General features: G+C 41.4%; 1 protein-coding gene across 6 annotated transcripts in view; it reads right to left on the bottom strand.

The window, feature by feature from the left end:
- Nucleotides 1–22650, bottom strand: part of CNST (consortin, connexin sorting protein) — a 117341-nt gene that overhangs the window by 79080 nt on the left and 15611 nt on the right. The window lies entirely within an intron of this gene.

Here is a 22650-nt window from a genome sequence, read left to right as displayed (position 1 = left end):
AGGTGGCGGCGCCTGTAGTCCCAGCTACCCGGGAGGCTGAGGCAGGAGAACGGCGTGAACCCGGGAGGCGGAGCTTGCAGTGAGCTGAGATCCGGCCACAGCACTCCAGCCTGGGCGACAAAGCGAGACTCCGTCTCAAAAAAAAAAAAAAAACTAACAAAACAGACTGCAAGCCCTTTATCAGTCATATTTTATCTCCTCTTATTATCTAAAAGTATATTACATTTTAAGAAAAATGGTAGGTATGAAAGAAATATTCCAGTAATTCTGGAAAAAAACCTCAGTGAGAGGACTTCTAAAGATTCTTCAACTTAATGAGTAGAAACACTTAATCTTTAGAAACATGTATATAAAGTACAGTCTTTAAAAACATGAGAAGTACAAAATAAAATATTCTCCCTATACCATTAAGGAAGGAGACCACCGCTTCTCCTGCTACCCTCCTCTCCCCCACTTTTGCCTAGTTTATAAGACAGGAGAAAAGAGAGAAAGCAAAAAGTTAGAAAGAAACAGAAGATAAATAGCCAGACTGTCTTGGCACCCCCCCACCCGACCCTGGCGGCTAAAAAAATAATATTAACCCCTGACCTAAACTACTTGTGTTATCTGCAAATTCCAGACATTGTATGAGGAAGCCCTGCAAAACTTTCTGTTCTGTTAGCTGCTGCACGTAGCCCCCAGCCACGTTCCCCACGCTTGCTGATCCATCACCACCCTTTCACATGGACCCCTTAGAGCTGCAAGCCCTTAAATGGGCCAAGAGTTTCTTTTTCAGGGAGTTCGGCTCTTAAGACGCAAGTCTGCTGACGCTCCCGGCCAAATGAAGCCTCTCCCTTCTTTAATCTGGTGTCGGAGGAGTTTTGTCTGCAGCTCGTCCTGCTACGTACATCATATATTTTCAGCATATTTTGCAACTCAGATACTAAAATATCTAAATCTGGCTGGTATTATTTTCCTTAAAATATATACTACATATCCGTACTGATCTGTGAAACTGGTAACATCCTCAGCTGTTTTCCCGTTTGTGTAATTAAGAGGGATTCTAATACATATCTGCAATTGAAAGCATAAGCTTTTACTTTTACCTTCAAGAGACATGGAGGTCACAGGCCACAGGGGATGGCGGAACTAGAAAGCATTGTATAGAGAGCCCAAAACAGTAACAGTCACGTCTTGCTGAGGCTCTATCATGCAACAGACACTGTGCCAGGGACTAGGTACAGTGGCTTACACCTATAATTCCAACACTTTGGGAGGCCAAGGTTGGAGGATAATTTGAGTCCAGAAGTTTGGGACCAGCCTGGGCAACACAGTGAGACCCTGTCTCTCTCTATACATTTTTATAAATGAGTTGGATGTGGTAATGTGCACCCACAGTCCCAGCTACTCAGAAGGCTGAGGTGGCAGGATCAATTGAGCTCAGGAGGTAGAGGATGCAGTGAGCCATGATCGTGTCACTGCACTCCAGCCTGGACAACAGAGCCAGACCCTGTTTCAAAAGACAAAACAAAACAAACTGTGCCAGGAACCTCATACCTTATACCTTCTTTCCAGTACTCAAAGCAAGCCTACATCATGGGTATTCACAGGGTTTTAGATGAAAAATCTGAAACTCAAAGAGGCAAAATAACTTAAGATCATATTCCCGGTAAGAAGTGGAAACTGGACCTGAAACTAGTTCCTCCTGACGTTGGATCCCAGGAGGTACAGCATCATGGGTAACAGTGCAGGCAGACCAGGGTTCGAGTTTGACTCTGCCATTTAACAAGCTGTTTTTGCAACTTTAGTAAAGTTACTTAGCATCCACGAGCCTCAATTTTCTCATCTGTAACACTGAAGAACTGTAACACCGACCTCAAGGAGTCATTTTTGAAGCTTAGTCAACGCTGCTGGTAAAGCACTGAGTGGAGTATTTGGCCCACAGTAAAAGCTCAGCAAAAGTTATTACTTCCCAAATCTCACAGGTTGATATAAAGCACTGATAGGTTTACTCGACTGAGGCCTTAGCCGTACCGCAGGTTCAGTGACAGCTTTTCCAGACATCCCAGAAATGATGAGGTTCCTAACAACAGACTGATGCTAAGCATCATCACTGCAGAAGGCTGAAGGATGAATCTATGATAGCGATATCTCATTCAGTTCCTGGAGTGTTTAATATCCATTCTGAGCACTCTGTTTCAGATGACTAAGAAACTTAGAAATTAGTCATTAAGACTTCTTGCTGTGGCTGGACTTGGTGGCTCATGTCTGTTATTCCAGCACTTTGGGAGACTGAGGCCAGAGGACTGCCTGAGGCCAGGAGTTCAAGATCAGCCTTGGTAACATAGCAAGACCCTGTCTCTTTAAGAAAAACTAAAAACCAAAAAATCGAAAGACTCTTTGGTAAGTATGAAGTTACAGATCATATTTACAGCTTTGTTGAGTGTCATGTGCCAAGCCCTGACTTAAAACTATTTAGCCTAACACTCCTATTCAATTCTTGCAATGACCCTAGCATAGAGTAATTTTAGTGCCATTTTACTGATAAGAAGCCAAGACTTGTACCTCATTGAGTCCCTCAGCTAGTAAGTTTAGAAATGGAATTTAGACCAGTTATAATCCTGACATGGACAACAGGGAGAGAATAACTTATATTTCATTCCAGCTATGGTATGCCCCAATTAGGGATCTACCCTACAACACAGGACACAAATCTAATGACCAACAAGTTCAGGTTCCTGGAAGGGCTTCTCTCTTTCCCTGCGAAGTACTGGATCCACACAGTACATCACTTCCTACATAGCTCAACTTCTGTCGGAAACTTTCTTAAGTGGGTGGGTGCAGGGAGGATATACTATTTAAGTAAAGTCGCTATTACCAGTACAGTACATATCCATTTCTGTGGGCCTCAAGACATTTTGCCTGCAACTCTTGTGATGACATAATTTAACTCAGAAGATAATTTTATAAAATATTTTCTAATACTTTCATGCTCTATCCAAGGCGTGAATATGATGTAGTTTAAGAAATAAAGATACCTGGCCAAGCGCAGTGGCTCATGCCTGTAACCTGAGCACTTTGAGATGTGAGGCAGGTGGATCACTTGAGGGTCAGGAGTTCGAGACCAGCCCTGGCCAACATGGTGAAACTCCATTTCTACTAAAAATACAAAAATTAGCCAGGTGTGGTGGTGCATGCCTATAGTCCCAGCTACTAGGGAGGCTGAATCAGAAGAATCGCTTGAACCTGAAGGGTGGAGGCTGCAGTGAGCTGAGATTGTACCATTGCATGCCAGCCTGGGTGACAGAGGGAGACTTTGTGAAAGAAAAGAAAAGAAGAAAAGAAAGAAGAAAGAAAAAGAAGAAAGGAAAGGAAAGGAAGGAGAGAGAGAAAGGGAAAGGAAAGAAAATGAAAGGAAAAAAGAAAGGAAGAGGGAAGGGGAAGGGGAAGGGGAAGGGGAAGGGGAAGTGGAAGGGTTAGGGGTCTTTAGGTGGAGTCTGATGCTGTGGGTTTGGATGATTTGGCGGGGAGTCTTTTAGGGTTTTCCTTTCTTGCTTTTCCTTTCTTTGGTCTGTTGTCTTTTTGTTGCTTTTTTTTTTGTTTTTTTACTTGGGAATTTCCAACCGTAATTGTACATCCTTTCGGTCCAAAATCCAAAGGATTCCTAACATTGCATCAAGGTCTGGCTCAACAGGGCCCTTACCCTCGTTATGTTCCATTCCCTGATTTCTCCATCACAAAGACCCACACATAATGTACAACAGCACGGTTGTCATTCAGTCCTTCCCAAATATGGCTCTGCACTTTGTATTTTTGCATATATGTCATACTAGATTTAAGCCATTTGAATACTCATAACCCAGGCATAATTTTCATTCTTTGCAATGTTTAGCCCTGGGCGTTGTACTTACTAGATTCATGAGAGAGTAAGGAAACAATTTTCCACTGTTTCTCTCTGAAAGGGGGAAAGTCAGACGCATGGAATCCCAGCTGCATCCCTGCCCCTATTCTGAGAGGCAAAGGGACCCATTGCACAATATTTGGCTTCTGTCTCCATCCCTAACACATTTCAATACAAATGCCTTAACTTAATCAATAGGATAAACTTCCTAATGGGGTTTATAATCTGTATAGTCTTACTGTTTTTAGAAACAGTTATAAATTCAACGTTTATTTTTGTCTCTTCCTCTTTCCTCTCCCTTAATGCTACAGGAATAGCATTTCAACAGGCTGATCTTCTGGTATACCTAGTATCTCACTACAAAGCACTTGGGCAAGAGAAAATTCACAAGGAGAAAGACGCCCAGTTAATACACAGTATTTTAAAGTGTGTGCTAATAGTGCATGGGACCTGAGGATTATTAGTTGAGACTGCATTCAAACTTATTTGCTGTATCTAAACAGTAAAGCTATTTTGTAGTAATCCCTAAGTCTATATAAATTCTCACAAAAGAAACAGTGACATGCTACAATCACTGCTACAGCACTGACGGTGGCATATTTTGTCTTTTAAAAGCACAACAGCGAGTGCTGCCCAAGATTCCAGACTCTTGTGGCAAGAAAGCATTCCAAACATGTACACTGTATAAAAATCATTTGATGCATTGCCTGTCTACAGCTTAAGAATTTCAAACAACCATATTAAAGTGAGGCTTATACAAAACACGAGAACCCCCAAACTTTAAGGAAGAACATTAAATAAATGAACAATTTAAAGTAACAGGCTAAGAAAAAACAAATCTCCATTTTACCAAAAGCATATCTCAATTCTGGATAGGATTTGACTTCATTTTTTACACATCCTTAATGGATGTCCAAAGAGATTAAACATTAGGTGTTACTAAAATTTTTAAAAATAATTTATGGGAATACATAGTGAAATATGTAGTATTTCACTGAAATGCTTTAAGACTATGGGTGCCGTTTTTCTGTATTTCATACAAATCAGATAAATACTATACTTTTACTTTTGAAGCCAAGATCCTTCTGAAGAATAAAGATTCAAACCCAAATTTAAATTTGATTTATAGCCAAACCAACATTTAGAGGAATATAGTCACCAAACTAATAACACAGTTTATTAACACCAAATTCAAATTTGTCTATTCCCAGCCAATTCAGAACTGAGGAAGAAAGTGACCACATCCAAGGCCATGTGTGATGGCTCATGCCTGTAATCCTGGTGATTTGGGAGGCCGAGGCAAGCGCATTGCTTGAGGTCAGGAGTTCGAGACCAGCCTGGCCAACATGATGAAACCTCATCTCTACTTAAAAAAATACAAAAATTAGCTGGGCATGGTGGTGGGCATCTGTAATCCTGGGTACTTGGGAGGCTGAGGCAGGAGACTAGCTTGAACCTGGGAGGCAGAGGCTGCAATGAGCCAAGATCTCACCACTGCACTCCAGCCTGGGTGACAGAGCAAGAGCCTGTCTCAAAAAAGAAAGTGACCATATCCATATGATTCTGTTTATCACTGACATTCCATACCACTTAACATTTATTTTTACCAATTTACTCATTAGATAGGTTCTAATACCACTTACATCTCATTGCTAAATCTATAGTTTTCTTCTCTGATTTACACTCTTTGTTTAAACAAATATACCCTGAGGAAATATTCACTACAACAGCAATCAAAAGTATGCCTCCGAGGGATGACGGTCAAAAACTTTGTGACACACAATAAAAAATTCATTTTTCACTGAGCTCCTGAACCCACAAAATACATACATTTATGCAGCTAAAACTTAACACAGGTGAATCACTCTGATATGTTCTTTATTCCATTCAATACGATTTCATGTATTTAAAAAATGCTGATCAAGATCCCCTAGGTCGATTTCACATCCCACTGGTGAGTGCCGACTATAGCAGTATGCCAGAAGGCAGTTTCTAGGAATTAATAGTATCTCAGCCTGAGGACCCCCGAGTGAGGACCACAGAAGGTAACAACGATCTCCAAACTGTTTTCTGAAAATAATGCAGATCATTTGGAATTTAGATACAAACTTCATTTAAAATGGCGTTCTCATAATTTCAATGTAATAACGTATGCTAGGCCAGGAACGGTGGCTCATCTGTAATTCCAGCACTTTGGGAGGCCGAGGCGGGTGGATCATCTGAGCTCAGCTGTTCAAGACCAGCCTGGGCAACACAGTGAGACCCCCACGTTTCCACTAAAAATAAAAATTAGCCAGGTGCGGTGGTGCATGCCTACAGTCCCGGCTACTTGGCTGAAGGGGGAAGATCACTTGAGTCTGGGATGTAGCAAGCTATGATCTCACCACTGCACTCTAACCTGGGCAACAGAGCAAGACTGTGTCTCAAAATATAGTAATAATGATTCAGGGTTCCTTAGCTGACATCTTCAACTGTTAGCTCTATTCTACACCTATGCTATTCAAAATGGTAGCCACTAACCACACACAGCTACTGAGTATCTGAAATATGAACACACACTGAGGGACTCAATTTTTCATTTTTATAAATTTTAATAAATTTATTTATTTATTTATTTTGAGATGGAGTCTCGCTCTGTCGCCCAGGCTGGAGTGCAGTGGCCGGATCTCAGCTCACTGCAAGCTCCGCCTCCCGGGTTTACGCCATTCTCCCGCCTCAGCCTCCCGAGTAGCTGGGACTACAGGCGCCGCCACCTCGCCCGGCTAGTTTTTTTGTATTTTCAGTAGAGACGGGGTTTCACCGTGTTAGCCAGGAGGGTCTCGATCTCCCGACCTCGTGATCCGCCCACCACGGCCTCCCAAAGCGCTGGGATGACAGGCGTGGGTCGCTGCGCCCGGCCGGATGTAAATTTTTGACATCAATTCAGTTACTGAGAAACTTAAGTGCGTTTGGAATAACTTGGGTATGTGAGTGTTTTTCACGTGTACATTTTATGAGATTGAAATGCAGTTCAAGCATTTCCAATGAAAATTGTGTCCAAATTAACATGTGCTGTATTTATAAAATACATACCATATTTCAATGATTTAGTATGAATAAAATCAATATAAAAGAATTCATTAATTCTACATATTGATTACATGTTGAAATAATACTTTAGATATATTGAATAAACTATTACTAAAATTAATGTCTCCCTTTGAAAATTTTTAATGTGGTTACTAGACAACAAAATTACATACATGTCTCACATATTTCTATTGGACAACGCTGCTGTCTATGACATTGCCTTGGCAGTGCCACAGCAGCCAAATACGGCTCATGGTGAATCACTCCACTTTAGATTCTTCCTTTGCTAACACAAATTGTGCTACAGGTATTCCCTGGATATAGATATTATTATTACTGTAATTAAACAAATGCAAATACTTGTTGAAGGAAATAGGTACTATTTAAAATTAATTTTTACCTCCTTATTTCCCATATTCACCATGTAAATCACTAGATCATGCTGTTCCTTTGTTTTGTACTTCCCCATATTCAAAATATCCCTGGTACTTCATAGAAGTTAAATAGTATTGCAATTAAAATTAGTAAAACAGCCTTTCAGTAATCACTCTAAATACGTAAATTTCTACATAATAACACAGTACAAAAGTAAATCACATTGTTTTAATATTTCTTTAATAAGAATAAAAAATACAATTTCATAAAGATTTAGTTCTTCATTTAGCAAAAAGGCCATAGAAGAGAAAATGTATGCTACGAGGTATGCAAGAAGGATAAAAATGTGACAAAGTTACAAGATACGAAAGGAAAAACAAGAATAAATGTGAAGGTAATGATTCTAAGGGAAAAACAACATCAAATACAGATTTTCAGTTATGAAGAGAGAGCACTGTTAAAAATATGAAGAAATTAACTGAAACTGTGTGACTCATATTCCCCAAAAAACCTTGGGGCAGACAAAGTGAATGAAAGGAAGCATAATTTGTTTCATATTCTTCAATCCTGCCTTTCATAATGGGGCTTGGTTCAAGATAGCTTATGTATTTACAGGGCTTTTGAGTTCAAAATCCATTACATAAATGGGAATGACAGGTCAAAAGCCTCACTGTGGGTATACTCAAGCAGTACAAAGATACAGAGTCATCTCTATTCCCTTGTCCCTCTCTTATGCACAGATATATACAAGTTCTACTTCAGTAAACAAAAGAGAAGTAAACACATCCAAATTGTGCTTATTCGGTTTTAAATACCTCTTTGTTGTAAAAATGTACTGCAATCATACTTTTAAGCCGCAACCAACAGAATCTAAGACTTGAAAATACTTTGGTTCAGACTATAGTCACCTCTTTTAAAACAAAAATCATGTTTACTGCCTGTATCAACTATACATCCTCACGGAAACTGTCTTACACATGACTCATTAAATAGACATATAAAACTATATATTGTTTTAAAATGTCAATTTGTGAAAATACTATGGCAAAAGCAAATTCTTAGAACCTTCTTTTAAGATGTCTGACAAAATAGCTTTCATTATCTGAATAAAATGCTAAGACTAGTCAGGCACAGTGGTGTGCCTGTAGTGTCAGCTACTCAAGAGGCTGGGGTGAGAAGCTTGCTTCAGCTGGGGAGTTCAAGACCAGCCTGGGCAACACAGCAAGACTCCATCTCTTTAACAGTTATAGAAGATTTAGTAAGTGTCAGTGTTTTAAGTTTGTTACATATATATAATTTAATCCTTATAAGTCCTATAAAGTAGTTCTAAAATTATTTCCATTTTTTACAGAAGTAAATAACAATAGAAAGATGAAATACACAGGCCTCGGTCACACTGCTATTACCTGGCAAAGTCAGGATTCAATTTAGAATCTGATTCCAGAGCCTGTATCCTTAACCACTATAATCATTTTTGTATGACTTTTAAAAACCAGCTGTTTTCAGATATATATGTTGTAAATACCAAATTGCTACTTTAAGGAGGCCACAAAATGAACATTTCCAATATCTTGAGATGTTTTTCAAATATGTCAAATGTAGAAAAATAGGTTACACAGCAAATACATAAAACCCACCAATAAGACTCTTGATTTGCTGCATTCCTTTAATATTATGAATTCATTTCTTCAGGTTTATATGTTGGGCTATATAACCACCCCATTAGAAATTATCTGACATTCATAAGGTATCTGACATTCATCTTTGTGCATTTAGAAAAATTTTTACCAGGCAGGCCATAGGCACTTACCAAATCAATATCACGTTAAAGAGGGACTAACATGCAAGAGTCTCCAAACTTTGGTGGTGTACTTGTAATATTTATATATTATCTATGTATCTCAGATATAGCTAAGATATATGCGAGATACGTAAGATATAGCTTGCATATATATCTTATATATAGATACAGATAAAAGATATGTTATATATTTGATATATCTTTTATAAATCTTTTATATATCTATATATCTTATTTATATATCTCATATGGTTAATATAGATGAGATACATGATAGAGCTTGTATATGTATCATATATAGATATGTCAAAGATATATAGCTTTATATATTATATATCATATATAATAAAAGGTACATATATATACTATATAATGAAGATACATATCAAAGATATACCATATATCTTTGCTTATTATAAGCACACTATCAGTAATATACATATATACACACACACATATCCCCCCCCCCCCCCCCCCCCCCCCCGAGACATAGTCTGACTTTGTCCCCCAGGCTGGAGTGCAGTGGCAAGGTCATAGCTCACGGCAGCCTTGAACTCCTGGGCTCAAGCAATCCTTCCACCTTAGCCTCCCAAATAGCTGGGACTACAGATGCGTGTCATCACATCCAGCTAATTTTTAAATTTTTTGTAGAAACAGAGTCTCACTATGCTGCCCAGTCTGGTCTCAAACTCTTGGCCTCAAGTGATCCTGCCACCTCAGCCTCCTAAAGTGCCAGGATTACAGATGTGAGCCACCACACCCAGCCTAGGCAACGAAACTGATCATGCGAATACCCACTGTAGGTATATCTGTTCATAAACCATATGTACATATGCTGTATACAGATATATGTATATATTCTTTGTGAGTTTTTTTGAGACAGTCTCTGTTGCCCAAGCTGGAATGCAGTGGTGTGATCTTGGCTCACTGCAACCTCTGCCTCTCGGTTCAAGTGATTCTCCCACTTCAGCCACCTGAGTAGCTGGGATTACAGGCACGCACCACCATACCCAGCTAAGTTTTGTATTTTTAGTAGAGACAGGGTTTCGCCACGTTGGCCAGGCTGATCTCGAACTCCTGACCTCAAGTGATCTACCCGCCTCGGCCTCCCAAAGTGCTGGGATTACAGACTTGAGCCAGCACCCTGCCCCGTCATTTTAAACAAATGCAAATACAAACATGAAGAAAGAATGTACTTCTGGCAAGGGCAGACACCAGCCGATAACTAGAAAAGTTGACAGAAAGCTTCAGTTTGGAAGCCGAAAAAGCTGAGCAGAGTGCTGAGTAGGTTCACAGAGCTGGAGGAAAAACCAGAGTTCGAGGTCTTCCAAGAAGAGGGGACCACAGGCCTTCTGGTGGGACCTACAAGCGATACTCCCCAGAAGAAAAGGCAAGGCTGGAACAGATCAGTGCTCGCAGGGACTAACCCAGAAGAATCCATCATCTCATCTCTGGATGAATTAAGGTGATCTGTTCTAACCTGGTTGCCTGCCAGAAACTAAAGTCAATCCTCTCTGCAAGAAAAATCCAACAAAGGTTCAAATTATTTCCACAACTTTTCATATGTAATATTCAGTATATAATCCAAAACAACCAGGCATGCAAGAGATCACATCTGGATTTTAAAAAGAAAAGTAGGGGAAAAAACAGCAGAAACAGACGCATAGGAGATCCACAGACTGGAGGCAGGGAGGGAGTGGTGTGTTGGGAGCAAGGAGTTGGGGAGCATACAGAAGGTTTAAAATAGTCAGTGTGGGAAACTGGAAAGTAACTGACCTGGCAACTGTGGAGGACTGCAGGACTGCCGGGAAGGTCTACTGAGATGAGTTCCACTACATATTCCGTTCCATTCGACTTGGTTTCATACACTGTCTTCAAATCAATCTCATCATGCAAATCATCCACAATCTAGCTAAAAGAATCCTATACCTTAATCTTCTACTTGAGTACAAAATATCCATAAGACCGGCACCTATGCTGAAATTTTTTCATCATAATGGAAAGACTCAACAACAATTTTCATTTGTGCTCCTCCTTTATTCTTGACTGCACTGCCATTCTTCTTCCCACTTTATGTGGACATGTGAAAGCAGTTTTTAAAACCCTTGCCTCTGGTTTATTTCACTTAAAGAAAATTAATTCTTAAAATGTTGACTTGGCTGGGTGTGGTGGCTCACACCTCTAATCCCAGCACTTTGAGAGGCCGAGACCAGTGGATCATGAGGTCAGAAGATCGAGACCATCCTGGCTAACATGGTGAAACCCTATCTCTACTAAAAATGCAAAAAATTAGTCGGGCGTGGTAGCGGGCGCCCGTAGTCCCAGCTACTTGGGAGGCTGAGGCAGGAGAATAGTGTGAACCTGGGAGACGGAGCTTGCAGTGAGCAGAGATCGCGCCACTGCACTCCAGCCTGGGCGACAGAGCAAGATTCTGGCTCAAAAAAAAAAAAAAGAAAAGTTGACTTATATAAGTTAATGTGAAATTTCACATTATTTCTTAGCAATTTCAGATTCTTCTAACATAGATACATGACTGAATTCTTATACCTATACCAGAAAGCCAACGTATGTGGCTGGGCATAGTGGCTCAGCACTCTGCGAGGATCACTTGAGACCAGGGATTTAAGACCAGCCTGGGCCTTAAAGCGAGACCCCATCTCTACAGACAATCTAATTAGCTGAGCATGGTGGCGTGTGCCCGTGGTCCTAGCTACTCTGGAAGCTGCAGTGGGAGGACTGCTTGAGGCCAGGAGTTCAAGGCAGCAGTGAGCTATGACCCTCCCTTCACTCCAGTCTGGGAAACAGAGCAACACCTTGCCTCTTATAAAGAAGAAAAAAGTTGGCCGGGCGCGGTGGCTCAAGCCTGTAATCCCAGCACTTTGGGAGGCCGAGATGGGCAGATCACAAAGTCAGGAGATCGAGACCATCCTGGCGAACACGGTGAAACCCATCTCTACTAAAAAATACAAAAAACTAGCCGGGCGAGGTAGCGGGTGCCTGTAGTCCCAGCTACTCAGGAGGCTGAGGCAGGAGAATGGCGTAAACCCGGGAGGCGGAGTTTGCAGTGAGCTGAGCTCCGGCCACGGCACTTCAGCCCCGGCAACAGAGCGAGACTCCGTCTCAAAAAAGAAATAAGAAAAAAGTATAGTTACAAGCACATTCACATATATTTTCTTCTGCCATCCTCACTGTCTACTTTTTCTTATCTTGAAAAATTATGATATAATGTTGCCCTCTGAATGGGAACAAGATGCTCCTGCCCCACATTCAGAGGAACACTGGTTTCAAACTGCTTATGCAATACAAGTGCTAATGCTTTGTCTTACCGCGCTCTTTGTAACCAAATGCCTTTTGGCCAGCATTCAAGGTTACCATGAGGACATGAAACAAAGCAAATAAGTCTCCACATGACACTGAACTCTGACCTCAGAGGTTGAGCACTTTAAACTTAACCAGCCTTCAGGGTAATCAACTTTGAGTGTCTACAACAAAGATCCATATACTAAATACAATGGGGCAAGAGAGAGACAGATGAGACACAACATGCCCTAAGGACTATGTATTCCAAAAGTGGAAAATAAAAATAGAAGAGCTGATACTCTAGCAGGTAATGAATTATACGATGTGTCTATAAACCCCACCCTAACTAACATTCCTCTTCTCTCAGAAAAACTGCTACAAAGAAGAATGTGATCAGTGACAAGCAATTTCTTTGAGAGTCAGAGGAATCAAGGTTACTTCTATTGTGGAGAGGTGTAACGCATGAATATTTAAGAATATCCAATTCCATTACAGAAAATCAAAGATACAAATAAGAGAGATGAAAGTAAGTACAGAGCAAACAGCTTGAGAAGTTAGACACAGAGAAAGTAAACAGGGCATCTGTGTGGTAAACACAGGAAGGAATGAAAGCACTTATAACCACCAAATATTCACGAGACCAGAGGAGACACAAAATACTCATGAAGGTACTGATATTCATGAGGTATTAAATCAGCCAATCCAATTGGTAGTATCCATTTCCACACCTACATGCCCCCTGCCCGGGAAACAGATGAAATCCATAGCTGCTCATCACACTAACGGGCGGACAACAGGGTCAGGCGGGTCCCTTGTTTCTCGGATTGGGCGAATGAGTGCTGGCCTCAGGCGTCTTCACTCTGCTGAGCTGCCGTGTTAATCTTCAGCCACGGTCTGCGGGAAATGTTGCTATAGCAGAGAACCCTGGAGAAGAGAATGTTGTAACCCAGCTCTGAGACGGTGTGTTCCCTCCATTCCACCCACACCTGAGGTGCATGGAGCGGCAATCTCAAGAGAAGAAATAAACAGGGCCAAATAAAAAGGTGAGGAAGTACAGAATGAAGAGCGAATAGACTTTGGAATAAGAGTGCTGAAGGAAAGTACTGATTGACAAGCCTGATCAATGGAGGCGGGGCCAGAGCCTAATACAGGAATTCAGACCAGCGCTTTTCAGACTATCTGTTGTGAAAAACCACCTTTTTTTCCCCTAGTGGGCCATGAACCAATTACTAGGGGGTAAAGGGGAGGAAGATACAAAACATAAGTCTGGCTGTGCTCGGTGGCTCATGCCTGTAATTCTAGCTACTAGGGAGGCTGAGGCAGGAAAATCACTTGAACCTGGGAGGAGGAGGTTGCAGGGAGCCGAGATCAAGCCACGGCACTCCAGGCTGGGAGACAGGGACTCCGTCTCAAAAAAAAAAAAAAGAATATGGAGGTGGAGGTGCAGCTCGCGGTTTGCAGGACCGAGTTGATGTGGAAGGTAAAGAACAGTTATGAATCCACCTCCAGGTACAGGCTCCTCTATGCTGGTAACTGTCGGTAACAGATGGTGAGAGACAGAATACAGCGGGAGAAGGCAGAGGAAAGAAAAACAGCAACAGCAACGTCGTGTTTAACTTCGTTGTTTGATTTGTGTGAAGGGCCAGTAAATCTGGTCACTCTTAGCATGTGGGTCTGAAAAGTTTCATCTTGCTAAACATAAGGAGTGCATACACATAAGATGTTAACAACTGCGCGCTTGACTTATATGAAACTTCACAATCATCTTTTAAACTGTAATGAAAAGGCACTTCTATTTAAAAAACCTCTAGTAAAAGGATATTATATTCTACTGGATGCCATTAAATTAATGAGATATAATACATATTGCAAAAATACTTTTGCCTATGATGTTAGCAGATATCTCATAACATTTTGCCTATAAAACATTTTTCATTTCTCCCTGTAGAATCCAGCTCAGACATATGAACAAAAATAAAATAAACTAAGTATTAACGGGCTGCTGGTAAAGGGCATCTCCTAAGGTACTAACGTTTCTTCAAAGCCACAAGGAACACTTGATCAGCTATCTACTTACATTGCTTTTGTGAAAGTTTGTAAGAAATCGAAAACGTAAAATGCAATGTCCTCTTGAACATATTAGGAGTTTGCAGCTGTAATGGAATGTTTTTAAGCAACCATGTGCTTTACAAGGACCCAGAGTATGGTTCTAAAAGATTGGGATGGGCCAGGCGCGGTGGCTCACGCCTGGAATCCCAGCACTTTGGGAGGCCAAGGCAGGCAGATCACCTGAGCTCAGGAGTTTGAGACCAGCCAGACCAACATGGAGAAACCCCATCTCTACTAAAAATACAAAATTAGCCGGGCGTGGTGACACATGCCTGTAATCCCAGCTACTAGGGAGGCTGAGGCAGGAGAATTGCTTGAATCTGGGAGACGGAGGTTGCGGTGAGCCAAGATTGTGCCATTGCACTCCAGCCAGGGCAACAAAAGCGAAACTCCATCTCAAAAAAAAAAGGATTGGGATGGGTAGAAAAAATACAGTGTGGAGACACTGATGAAGCTTCACCCAATGTGGCCGTTACCATATCCATGTATGGGAATGATTCAAGAAGAAAAGCATACAATTGCAATGAAAATACAGGACAGAAATAGCAGCTAAAGACAGAAGATTATTACTCTAGGAAGTATCAGGATGTGAGTGGATATTTTGATGAATTAAGTCTTTTTTACATGCTACAAAAGAAAACTTCAGGCTGGGCGCGGTGGCTCATGCCTGTAATCCCAGCACTTTGGGAGGCCGAGGTGGGGGAATCACTCGAGGTCAGGAGTTCAAGACCAGCCTGGACAACATGGTGAAACCCTGTCTCTACTGAAAACACAAAAATTAGCCAGGTGTGGTGGCGCGCACCTGTAATCCCAGCTACTCAGGAGACTGAGGCGGGACAATCGCTTGAACCCTGTGGGCAGAGGTTGCAGTGAGCTAAGATCACGATACTGCACTCTAGCCTGGGCAACGAACGGAGTGAGACTTTGTCTCAAAAAAAAAAAAGAAACCTTCACAAAGACACCAATGTTCTCAAAATTAAATCCCCATAAACTATGCTGAATCTTTAAAAGATAATTCAATTAGCATCAGCAATACAGAAGGGAGTAAAGAAACAGCTCCTTTTTGCATGAAGCCAACCAAATATTCGAAGGTCTGCTATGAACAAAGTACTATGGAAGTTAATAGAATCCATTTAGAGAGACAGAAACATGTCTGAAAATTCTGCTTCCAGTCCTCCTGAATAAGTCTTCATAATTAGAGAAGAGCAACTGCATAACTGTTCCTTTCTCTCTAGTCTTTAAGGTATATTAAAAAAAGTATATTGGTAAATGGCAAAGTAATCTACAACTGATTGTAATGAAATGATTAGGGATTATTTTTAGAATTTACTCAAAAAAGAGTACAGTATTTCATGCATTCATTTAATTTCTGACCACAAATACTTTAAATGCTACCTAAGCCTTAATATTTGTATGTCCAGAATGAAATCTACATACAGTTCTCAAAAAAAGGTAACACAGAATATTTATTTAAATAAAAAAAATCTAGGCCGGGCGCAGTGGCTCAAGCCTGTAATCCCAGCACTTTGGGAGGCCGAGACGGGCGATCACGAGGTCAGGAGATCGAGACCATCCTGGCTAACACGGTGAAACCCATCTCTACTAAAAAATACAAAAAACTAGCCGGGCGAGGTGGCGGGCGCCTGTAGTCCCAGCTACTAAAGAGGCTGAGGCAGGAGAATGGCGTGAACCCGGGAGGCGGAGCTTGCAGTGAGGTGAGATCCGGCCACTGCACTCCAGCCTGGGCGACAGAGCAAGACTCCGTCTCAAAAAATAAAATAAAATAAAAATCTAACGAAAGCATCAATAAAAGAGAAAACTGGTAATGTTACACCTTAATTTCTTTTTTTTTTTATTATACTTTAAGTTCTAGGGTACATGTGCATAACGTGCAGGTTTGTTACATATGTATACTTGTGCCATGTTGGTGTGCTGCACCCATCAACTCGTCAGCACCCATCAACTCGTCATTTACATCAGGTATAACTCCCAACGCAATCCCTAATCCCTCCCCCCTCCCCCCTCCCCATAACAGGCCCTGTACACCTTAATTTTTTAACCTTAGAAATTCAGGACAGTTGATTACCACTTTCAAGAAAATAAGCCCCACCATTCGTAAGCACCAGAAGTTCCCTTTCCAAACAAGAACTAAGACTAGAGATAAGACAGAGCGGTAAGAAAGGAAGCTCTAATTTTGGAGTCATTCCCTTCTCAGTGCAAATATAGTTTTCTGATACTTGCCAGCTGTGTAATCTTAGTCAAATTAGTTCAACTTTATGAGCCTTTGTTTCTTTGCTGTAAGAATAAAATGAGATAATTCATGGGAAACAGCTACAATCATCCATAAAGGTACATTAAGAACATCCTTGTAAATAGTCTCTAGATGTCAATTGCTAGAAATTTTGTTTTATTTACTCTGCTGAGGACTCTGTGTGATTTTTATTTTTTTTTATTTATTTGAGACACAGTCTCACTTTGTCGTCCACGCTGGACTGCAGTGGGGCAATCTCGGCTCACTGCAACCTCTGCCTCCCAGGTTCTAGTGATTCTTCCGCCTTAGTCTCCCAAGTAGCTGGAATTACAGGCACCAACCATTTTTGCATTTTTAGTAGAGATGGGGTTTTACCGTGTCGCCTGGGCTGGTCTTGAACTCCTGGGCTCAAGTGATCTGCCAGTTTTGGCCTCCCAAAGTGTTGGGATTACAGGTGTGAGCCACCAAGCCCAGCAATTGACTATTTGTGAATCATGAATTTTCTAGTGATAACAAGATGCATGGCACTAAGAGTTCAACAGTCATGTTTGCTGTCATCCCTGAAATAGAATTGCTCCTTGGGAAGAAGAACTTACAATATGCTAGTGAAAAGCACATATGCAGAACCTAATAGGCAACAAGGCAGAATGAATAAATACTGAACAGAAACAGGAAAGAGAAAAAGCCGACCAGGGATCTGCAAAGCCACAGGATGATAAATGCACATTCTCTGGTAACATCAATTCACTTCTGAAGGTGAGGATGGAAGAGAGACGCTAATTTTATGTTAACACAAACAGCTATTATAGAGCAGAATATACAAACTATATAATTCCAAAAAATATTTAAGCTGAGATAAATCACTTTACAGAAATGTTTAAGTGTATTGTGAGAAGTGACCATAATAACAGAGTATGAGAATAACAAGACACATTTATGTAGTGTTTACTCTTTGCCACGCATATAGTAACAATTCCTCACAACAGTCCTATTAGGTAGTTACTATTAGCACTACCATTTTATAGACAAGCAAACTGAGGCACTAATAGGTAAAGCAACTCATCCAAAGTCAAACAGTTCTCAGAATTAGGACTCAACCTAGGCAGACTGGCTCCAGATGCTGTGCTGCTTGTGGTACGTAGGGCAGATTCCATAAGCAAGATGGAATTTGAGCTAGGGGTTGAAGAGTTTGATAAGTTAGGAGGAGGAGGAAGAAGAGAAATTGTAATAATACTATTTAGCCTTAGAAGAGGCCAATTATAATTTGAAGCTGTAAGGCTATAGTTCTTTATTTTTTTTGAAACGGAGTCTCTCTCTGTCCCCAAGCTGGAGTGCAGTGGCACAATATCGGCTCACTGCAACCTCCGCCTCCTGGGTTCAAGCAATTCTCTTGCCTCAGTCTCCCACTGGGACCACAGGCACATGCCACCACGCCCAGCTCATTTTTTGTATGTTTAGTAGAGACAGGGTTTCACCGTGTTAGCCAGGATGGTCTCGATCTCCTGACCTCGTGATCCACCCACCTCAGCCTTCCAAAGTGCTGGGATTACAGGCGTGAGCCACCGTGCCCAGCCGAAGGCAATGGTTAATACAGAATCCATACTGAAACATTTTGAGAGACCCATTTTTTAAAGCACAATAATTTTAGAGCTTATTTTAAAACACTGTAACTTTTCTGGTATTTACTAGACACTGTCTCGAATTTGCTTATTTATTGCTTCAGAATTTTTCTCAAGTTATTTCATGCATATATATTATTTCCCATCTGGAATTCAAGTGCTTGAATGTTTGCAGCATGAGAATATGCCCATTACTTCTTTTACAATCCTTACCAAAACACAGCCCAGGCATATAAATGGTGTTTAATGTTTGTTCAATTGAACTACAATACTAAAGTCTCACACTACCTCTTACCCAAGGAAACAGATTTAGAAAAAAAATGGTTATGTCTCTAAAGTTGATGTCTAAAATGTACTTAACAACAACAACAAAAAAACCCCAAGTATTATCTGGTAGGAAACAGAAGAGGGAAACTTGAGAACAGAGGATATTTTTGTCAGTGACAGAGTTAATACAGAGACAAGTCAGCAAAGTCCAAACAAGAAGCATGAATTAGTAAAAACACAAAGAAATGATAGGTGTGATAAATGATAGCCACCATGCACAGCCTGTTTTAGTTCTTTTCTAAAGTGGATACAAGATAAGTGGAATTAGGCCAGGGTCAAATTTATTTTAATCTAGTCTTTCCACTTTTGTTTCTTCAACTACAATTTTATTTGAATGGTTCACCTTCTCACAACTAGGTTTCTCCACTACAGAAAAACATGAAAGATGGGCCAGGCGCGGTGGCTCAAGCCTGTAATCCCAGCACTTTGGGAGGCTGAGACGGGCGGATCACGAGGTCAGGAGATCGAGACCATGCTGGCTAACACGGTGAAACCCCGTCTCTACTAAAAAAATACAAAAAACTAGCCGGACGAGGTGGCGGCGCCTGTAGTCCCAGCTACTCGGGAGGCAGAGGCAGGAGAATGGCGTAAACCCGGGAGGCGGAGCTTGCAGTGAGCTGAGATCTGGCCACTGCACTCCAGCCTGGGCGACAGAGCGAGACTCCGTCTCAAAAAAAAAAAAAAAAAAAAAAAAAACAAAAACTAGCCGGGCGAGGTGGCAGGCGCCTGTAGTCTCAGCCACTCGAGAGGCTGAGGCAGGAGAATGGCGTAAACCCGGGAGGTGGAGCTTGCAATGAGCTGAGGTCCAGCCACTGCACTCTAGCCTGGGTGACAGAGCGAGACTCCGTCTCAAAAAAAAAAAAAAAAGAAAAGAAAAAAACATGAAAGATAATTCTATGCCCATTAAAAAGGCAAAATGAAAATCTATGAACTAAATGGAATAAAACTGGTTCCTGTAAGAATTATGACCACCTTTACCGAAAATTTAAAAACTCAGTTTTATTAATAGGATGTTCCTGGAATTTTACAGGTAAAGTCTGAACAACAGTAGAGTAACCTCAAATTCCAAGCGAAGGTGAAGACAGACTTTGAGTAACAGCTACAAAAAGGTAGAACTTTAATGTGGGGAAAAGAAAGAGAGGTCAGCCTGTTACTGTGTCTATATAGAAAGAAGTAGACATAAGAGACTCCATTTTGTTCTGTATTTGAGATGCTGTTAATCTGTGACCCCACCCCCAACCTTGTCCATGCAAGAGACATGTGCTGTGGTGACTCAAGGTTTAATGGATTTTGGGCTGTGCAGGATGTGTCTTTGTTAAACAAGTGCCTGAAGGCAGCTTGCTGGTTAAAAATCCTGCCCGTCCCTGGGCAATGGAACATCTCGGTGTGAGACTCGATTGTATGCTCTGTTTACTGAGATAGGAGAAAACCACCTTACTGCATAAGGTGGGACTTGCTGGCGGGACTTGCTGACACAATACTGCTAAGAAGTTTATGGAGATGTTTGCATATGCGTATCAAGGCACAGCATTTTCCTCTAAACTTATTCATGTCACAGAGATCTTTATCCATATGTCTTACTGCTAATTTTCTCCCTAAAATGATCCTATTGTCCTGCCACTCCCTTATCTCTAAGATGGTAAAGATGATTATCAATAAATACTAAGGGAACTCAGAGACCAGTGCGGTGCGGCGTTGGGTCCTCTGTATGCTGAGGGCCGGTCCCCTGGGCCCACTTTTTCTTTCTCTATACTTTGTCTCTGTGTCTCATTTCTTTTCTCAAGTCTCTCGTTCCACCTAACGAGACACGCCCACAGGTGTGGAGGAGCAGGCCACCCCTTCACTTTAATCCAAAGTTCAGTTCGAAAACAAAGGCAGAGGATAGCAGAGGGTCTAGAAAGAGAACTGGAATAAGGAGGTACCAGTAGGAAGAGGCTATAAAGGGAGTAAGGCTGTGGTGGGGAGGTGTGGAGGAGAAGTGAGAACAACAAAGTCATAACTACAGAAAAACAGGGTTTGCTCGTACTGTTGAAATTTACTTCATGAGAAGTATCAGTTTCTGAAGATCACTTTTAATCACAAAAGCATTTTCACCTGAATAATTCCTTTAGTCTATGTTCTTTTCCTTACTGAAATGAAAGCTGCCCATCTTAGTAATCTTCAAAACAGTCTATTAATTTGGCAATGTCCCATCAAAAGCTAGAAAAGGAGGGCAAGATGGTTCTAAAAACATAAAAACCTAATTCAATTTTTTTTTTTTTTTTTGAGACGGAGTCTGGCTCTGTCTCCCAGGCTGGAGTGCAGTGGCCGGATCTCAGCTCACTGCAAGCTCCGCCTCCCGGGTTTACACCATTCTCCTGCCTCAGCCTCTGGAGTAGCTGGGACTACAGGCGCCCGCCACCTCGCCCGGCTAGTTTTTTGTATTTTTAGTAGAGACGGGGTTTCACCGTGTTAGCCAGGATGGTCTCGATCTCCTGACCTTGTGATCCGCCCGTCTCGGCCTCCCAAAGTGCTGGGATTACAGGCTTGAGCCACCGCGCCCGGCCCTAATTCAATTTTTAAAACATTTTAAAGTAAAACCATGTTAGAACAAGACTTCCAAACGTCTCCACTCTGGTGCTTGCCTGAGGGTTGAAGGCCAAGTTTCCGTGGATTCCCACAGGCAAAATTAATCTCCTTATCTTTCACTGTGGGTGTGGGTGGAAGGTAGGGGTGGCAGCCAGGGGAAGGGGTAACAGGATAAAAAGAATTAAGAAATACAATTTGTGGCTGGGTGCGGTGGCTCACGCCTGTAATCCCAGCACTTTGGAAGGCCGAGGTGGGCGGATCACCTGAGGTCAGGAGTTAGAGACCAACCCGGCCAACATGGAAAAACCGTCTCTATAAAAATACAAAAATTAGCCGGGCGTGGTGGTGCATGCCTGCGGTTCCAGCTACTAAACGGGCTGAGGCAAGAGAATCACTTGACTCTGGGAGGCAGAGATTGCAGTGAGCCGAGAGCACATCACTGCCCTCCAGCCTGGGTGATACAGTGAGGCTCCATCTCAAAAAAAAAAAAAAAAAAAAAAGATGTAAAAACATAATTTTTACGTGCTTCTAACTTTAACACGATTAAACCAAAACAAATTTACAAATTAGTACATGCAAAAGACATCAATAAAGTTAAAATAATAGTCATTTAACATAATGCTGCTCTGTAAAAATTAAAGTTTTGTTCACTAATGGAATACGGTATAAACTGTGATGGCACCAGTTCTTTCAAGTTCACACTCTTATTTATCATACGCACAAGAGGATCCAACTCTCCTACCATCGACTACCGAGAAATCTTTGTTTCTAAAACATGATGTGATGTTGTCCCAAAGGCAAAATTTATTAATTTTACCCCCCACAGTTATAAACAGAAATACAACCCTGAGCACTGAAATCTTTTTTTTTTTGAGATGGAGTCTCGCTCTTGTTGCCCAGGCTGGAGTGCAATGGTGCCATCTCAGCTCACTGCAAGTTCCACCTCCCGGGTTCAACCAATTCTCCTGCCTCAGCCTCCCGAGTATCTGGGATTACAAGTGCCTGTAACCATGCCTGGCTAAGTTTTGCATTTTTAGTAGAGACAGGGTTTCACCATGTTGGCCAAGCTGGTCTCGAATTCCTAACCTCAAATGATCCGCGCCTCGGCCCCCCAAAGTGCTGGGATTACAGGCATTACAGGCGTGAGCCATCGTGCCCAGCAAGCTCTGAAATCTCATATGAGAATGTTGTTTTAAAGTGTCAGTATTGTTCTTGAATAAGCTTATATATATTTTTTATCATTGAAATAAAAATAGGGAATTTTTAAAAATGCTAATTACTTTTTTCCTTTTCCACTTCTCTGTATTTTACATATTTTCTATGACAAACTTGTATTTTTTCTAGCTGCATT

Source organism: Rhinopithecus roxellana, chromosome 8 (assembly GCF_007565055.1).
Source record: "Rhinopithecus roxellana isolate Shanxi Qingling chromosome 8, ASM756505v1, whole genome shotgun sequence".
NCBI lineage: Eukaryota > Metazoa > Chordata > Mammalia > Primates > Cercopithecidae > Rhinopithecus > Rhinopithecus roxellana.
This window is presented reverse-complemented; position numbering and strand designations above follow the sequence as displayed.